We start from the raw sequence: 6000 nt of genomic DNA, 5'->3' as shown, positions 1-6000 counted from the left end.
AACTTGTAGAGGTCCATCTGGTGAGAGAAATAATACTGTGTCATTGCAAAATATGTCTCTGGGTGTGCGTGTATTTCTCTGTGTTCCTTCTTTGTCATGATCCCTCGGTTTAATTTAAATACATGTTTCACTTCGCTCCATATTTCAGGTTTATTGCAGAGTATGAAAATCAGGAAGCTTTTTGTTCACTTCATACATCTCTTCCAACAAAGCCAGACATCCAAACCCGGCACAGACTCCAGAGTGATTATTGTTACACATGATCTATGGAGCAGATAAATTACAGCTTGATTTTTATAAGGTATATTGAGCCTGCAGGCTTCAGCAGAAACAAAAACAAAACAAAACTCAAAACCTTGGTTTAACTAGTAATTTGAGGAAATATGACAAACCTGACATGGAAGTCACAGAGCAAATAAATATACACATCCATCATTTTGTAAAATAATGCCTTCACTAGAGAGACCTCTGCTTGCTGCAGTCTGCAGTGTAAAATTTCTTCATGGTTTACTGGCCTCAGATCCTGTTACACAGAGAATCATGTTAGCTATAGTTGAAAGAAACAATTTTGTGTAAGAAAAACAGTGTTGTGCAGTAAAATAGTGCACATATCAATCACGTGAGTGAAAACCAAGTTTGTTTTAGTATATATTATAATATTGGAATGATTAGAGATTTTTTTTCTTCACTTGCTAAAATGGTTGGAGACTCTTTGCCTTTATTGTGAAATAATCTAGTTCCTAGAAATAAAATCACCCAGGGGTTATTGCAGACAGAAAATCCTACTTCATACAAAATATAACAAAAGGCAGTTTCAGAGTCATCTTCTTAGCACAATAGTTTTGTTGGTGCACTGGAAAGGAATAACACACACAATTCTCCCTTTAGGAACTGGCTTTTGGTACCAACTCTTTTTTTTGTAGCCTGCCAATAGTTGGAAGGTTTTGTGTGAAACTAAAGAACACCATCAGTGCCCTTTGCATGAGATCTGCCTCTCGAACTGTCCCCTCCCTGCAGATTCAGGAACTGCAGTTATCCCTGAGCTGGAGTGCACAACACAGCAAAATGTACCTGCTCAAAGAGGAGGCTGTAGTTTGGGGGTGTCGCCTTTGACACCTGGGGGAGGGTTTTGCTCAAAGTTTAGGGGTTAAATCCAACAATTTGTGTCAAACTGCTTCTGGATAAAGCACAAAACAGAGCCAAAATGCTCCATTCCTGAACAAGTGTCTTTGTCAAAGCCACAACTCTTTTCATGCTCCATTCCTCCTCTAGCATGGTCCTTAGGGTTTTCTCCATTTCCAGGGATGCTTCTTGAAAAGGCAGGATGGAGAGTAGCCAGGTCATTTTGTAAAATGCAAAACACCCACAGCCCTGAGAAGAAGATGCTGCCCCATGCAAAGATGTGAGTCTGGGGAAATTGCAGTGCCTGGAAGAGAGTGGAAGAGCCTCTGTGTGCAATTCCCACTGGGTCAGATGTAAAAACCACAAACTGAGTGGCTCAGCCACACCAGAAATCCTGTAAATCTGAGGACACACAGAATTGCCACTGTGGGTATCAGAGAGATCTAAAACCAAAGCTGGAGTGCCAAAAAGGGAAGATTATTGATCCAATAGATCTTCCAAGAGATCAGGAAGAAGGGCTGAAGTCCCTTTGAAGTGTTGACCCATGGAGCCTGGCTGGGAGGTCTGCAGGAAAGTGTCTAAACTGGACCAGGAATTTGCATCTTCCACTCTCAACCACAAGATTGTCCTACATGAACAGCAAAGACAGTGGTGAGAAAATCAAGCTTGACCTCTGCAGCAGCTGATTTAGTCTCATCTTGTAGATTTTGGTACCTAGATATGACCCTGTCTTGGTCTGATCCTGCAGTTCTTGGCCAGGCAAACCTTATTTTGATCATAGTTTGCATGAAGGTTCCATCATCTGCTTCCTTGTGTCTTCCTAGCTGTTTCTTAGCTCTTTCTTTCCTAGTTGTTTTGTTCTTATCTTGCAGTTTAAAAGCCAAGTGCACGTTCACTACTCTTAGCATTGCAAAGCCAAAATGACTGGTTTGTGCTTCATCCATAAAATTGCCCCCTAAATATTCATTCTGGAATCATTACTCCAGGTGTTTGTCAAGGAAGATGTACAAAGCAGCCAGAACATGTTTAGCATTTCATGCACCAGGCTGAGCTGCAGGAGTGACAGGTTAAAAAATCTTGTTTGGACTCATAGACTGAAACAGTTTAATATAGAAGTCACTGGTGGACTATAAATATGGAAAGCCAGTGTGCCACATTTTTATAGAATCCCCATTCTGCATGTCTTTTAAACATATTGAAACTTCAGAGAAGCTGTAGAAGTCAAACTCACCAGTTTCTGCTTTTAATATCTGCTGTTCTTCAATGGGGGAACCTTCAGAAGCTCAAATGCCTGCACAAAATACACTTTATTTGAATGTGCACTTAGATTAACTGATCCCACAAAAGCCAACTCTGTTCATTTAGGCCAGGAATTACCCAATTTGCTCACATAATCTCAGCAATTACATGTTCATCTTTTTTTAAATATCAGACCTATGGTGTGATTTACTTGGTGCGTGATCTTTCTACTTAACCTCAAAGATATTAATCTTTATTAAAGGGGATGAGAGGCAAAGAGGGGGAAGAGAAGCCAGCGACAGATACTCTGACAGCGAGGAAAAGTCATTTATAAAGTGAACATCAGTAAACATTAGGAGTGACATATTGATAGAAGCAGCCAGGAAATGGCTGGCCAAGCTAGGATCAGGTATCACACCTTAAATCGTGGCAACCATATTTTTTTCCTCAAGGTTGATCTTTTATATTTTTTAAAGAGAAATTTACTATTATGCCTCTTGCTTCCCCTATGGTAAAATGCCAGAAATTTGACTGAGATTTACTTAAAGTGACAGCAATGCCCCATTTTGTCCAGGAAAGATGATTGCTAAATGTCACGTCTATCTGCTCTCATGTGGATCACTTATTTGACATGCTCGTGTCTCAGCTTCCTAGCAGTTTGCAGCCTGTTTCCTGGTGCTCTGAGGCAATCTGAAATCTTTCTGGTGAAAACCTGAGCTGGCCAAAAGCAGTTCATTAAAATAAATAAATAATGCTGTTGGGATTCGCTGCTCTCCATTCCAAGGGTGTCAGGCCAGAAAAAAGCATAAAAAACCCTCACAAAACCAGACCAAGAGCATATGCTTGTGGTCAGGCTGCCAGAAAGTCATGCTGGTGGGATGCTTTTGCCATCTCAGCTGAAGTAGAACCACAGCAAAAAGCAAACATTGGTGTTTAGATACAGAAAAAGAACCTCGTACAATTTACTCTTTTATTTATTTTTTAGGAAATCTGAAAAATGGCACACTCTGAACCAGGGCAGAGTGTGGATTTTCTCACTTTGCTGAATTCCTGGAGGGAGAGATGCAAAACCCAGCTGGATGTGATGGAGCTATCAGCATGAGCTCCTGAGGTGGGAAGCACATTTAAATCTGCTTTGCTGAGCCTCAGGAGTGACCCAAGCAAAGCAAAATGGAAAGCAAAATGGAAAGGCTTTTTGCACAGAATGGAACAGTAGCCATGAATAATTAATGGATTTCTACCTTCTTTGCCATTTTAACTTGTCTTTCTTCGTACTTATTGCCTTCCAGTCCAGCAATGTGTCTGTAGATTAATTCATGCATGTTTTGCAGCAGCAAGGCAAAAATTAAGGTGTGTGCTGGAGATGCAACCTCCCACCAGACCCAGCCTGATTCAGCAGTGTCCCAGCCAGAGCCAGGGAATGCTCTCACACAGATCTGAGCTCTGGGAGCCTCTCAGCAAGGCCAAGAGCTCTTTTTCCCATCCTCTTCTAAAATTTTTTACCAGTCCTGTCCAAATACAGAACTTAATAATCACAGAAAAGGCTTAAGATCTGAATGCAAGGACATAAATACGTGTCATGAGAAGGACACACCTTTGGTTTGTTCCAGCACCAGAGGTTCACAGGTTGCCATATATTTATGAATTTTGAGGTGAAAATACTACATTCATGAAATACAGTGAGAATATTTAGTCCTGGCTTATCCTGTTGGCTGCCCTGTGCCATCAGTGCAGTCACACCCTCAGTCAAGGGTTTTTTATCAGCCAGTCTAAGGGAGGTTCTGTAAAATCCCAAGGTTTTTCTCTCAGACACTCCCATTGATGCCCAGCTGCCAGCTCCCATGTGGGCACTCACCTCAGACAGTTTAACTCCCAGAAAACCTGCAGGAGCAGCAAAACCAGCTCAGAATGCATCCTATGTAAAAGCAGGTTTTGGTGGTGTGTTTTTTTGGTTTTTTGGTTTTTGTTTTTTGTTTGTGTATGCTGGAAGATTAAAGCCATTCTAAATGAAAGCAGAGTGTGTAACAGGGCACAAGGTTTCTAAATAGGTGGCACATGTCAGCAGGCATTACAAGAGTGGCTTTAGGTGAGCCTTTGATATCAACTGCTGAATACTTCAGTCAGAGAGGTGCAACCAAGCAAGAGTTTCACTGCCCTGATCTGTTTTCCAGCCAAAATAAATCTGAGTAGAATAGACTTAAATTACCTGTGATTTTTCTGTCTTTAAAAGGACACATAAAAGCTCACGAGATCACTGCATTCCCTGGGGGAAAAAAAAAAAAAAAGGGAATGGGAAAAAGAAACCAGGAAAACCATGAAAGATTCATTTTAATGGAATCCAGGTTTAGCTGTTTCATATTTAATAATGTTTAATATTTCATTTACTACTGGGGACTCACCTTTTTCAGAAGAATGTAAGATTCAAGGCACTATTGTGCATTAAGATTTTATGTCTGACTGTAGCTATATTATAAGGGTTGGCATTGGAGCTGCTCAAACCTTCTGCAGAAAGCCTGGAAGCAACAAGGTTCCTTTCTGTTTTTTCCTACAGCCAAAATAAGAGCTGAAGCCCCAGAAAGTGGTGGGGTAGAGCTGTGAATCCTAGCAACAGAAAAGAACTGTACGTTTCTTCACGTCCTCCAAGTGTTGGTGCCTTCTGGTACATCACTGACAGGAAGACACAGAGACCATGGGAAGGCCCTCCTTGCTGATGCATCAAGAAAGGGCACATTTTTTCCAGTGGGATGGGTGAGTTATTGCAGTCTGGGGGGAAAAACAAGCAAAGCAACACCCCACAGTCCATGCTGTTGTTGCTGTTGCAGTTTCCTTCATCAAAAGGCACTGCTTTTTGGTGCAGGGTGGTTTTTTTAAAATTTTCTGTGTTCTTAGTCTTTTTTTAAGCCCTTCTCAGTGCTAATGTGGGCTTTTCTTTTTAAGTGAATTATGAAAATTTGCACTCGAAAGTGTGAGCATAGGGTTCTGCCAGAAAAATCCATCATTCTGTGGCCTGCAATGAAATCATGGGTGATAAAAGCTACCACCCATATTCGGCAGGAAGGGAACTGAAACCAGAGCACTTTTCCTGGAAGAAGAGGCTCCTGTTAAATATGCAGCAGTCTTGTCTTGCCAATATTAAGCTAGCTTTTCTTCCTAGAGAGCCTGTCAATACAGCTTGACCCCCCTCTGTGGATATTCTTCAGAGCCTGAAGCACTCAGATAATCTGAAACTGTCTCCCACTTCCATCCTGGGAAAATTTCAGTCAAAGGAAAAATCACAGAGCCTGGGATACAGAGGAGGGTGGGATTCCAGATTCCTTGGTCCCACCACTGTGTCCAGAAATGCACAATTTCCCAGTTTGTCTGGGTTTGCCCCAGTTTTGCTCTTGGGAGAGGCTTGCAGACTCTTAGGAGCTTTGCTTGGATGTAAACTGTGGGAAGAGGGGAGTGGAGAAGAGCTGGGGTTGTGTAACATGGCCTGCTGCTTCTGTTAAAAGAATAAATTTGTGGAAAGCAGCACCGGTGGGTTGTTGCCTTGGACTGGACCAGCTGCTGCAAAGATGAAGCACAGCCTCAGACAGAAGGTTCAGCAGAACAGGATTTTGCTCCCAGCTCTCACCAAAGATGAAGAAGGGTCCTACA

The sequence above is a fragment of the Prinia subflava genome, chromosome 8 (genome assembly GCF_021018805.1).
Source record: "Prinia subflava isolate CZ2003 ecotype Zambia chromosome 8, Cam_Psub_1.2, whole genome shotgun sequence".
In the NCBI taxonomy this organism is placed as follows: domain Eukaryota; kingdom Metazoa; phylum Chordata; class Aves; order Passeriformes; family Cisticolidae; genus Prinia; species Prinia subflava.
The sequence above is the reverse complement of the archived record's forward strand: the minus strand, read 5'-3'. Positions refer to the sequence as shown.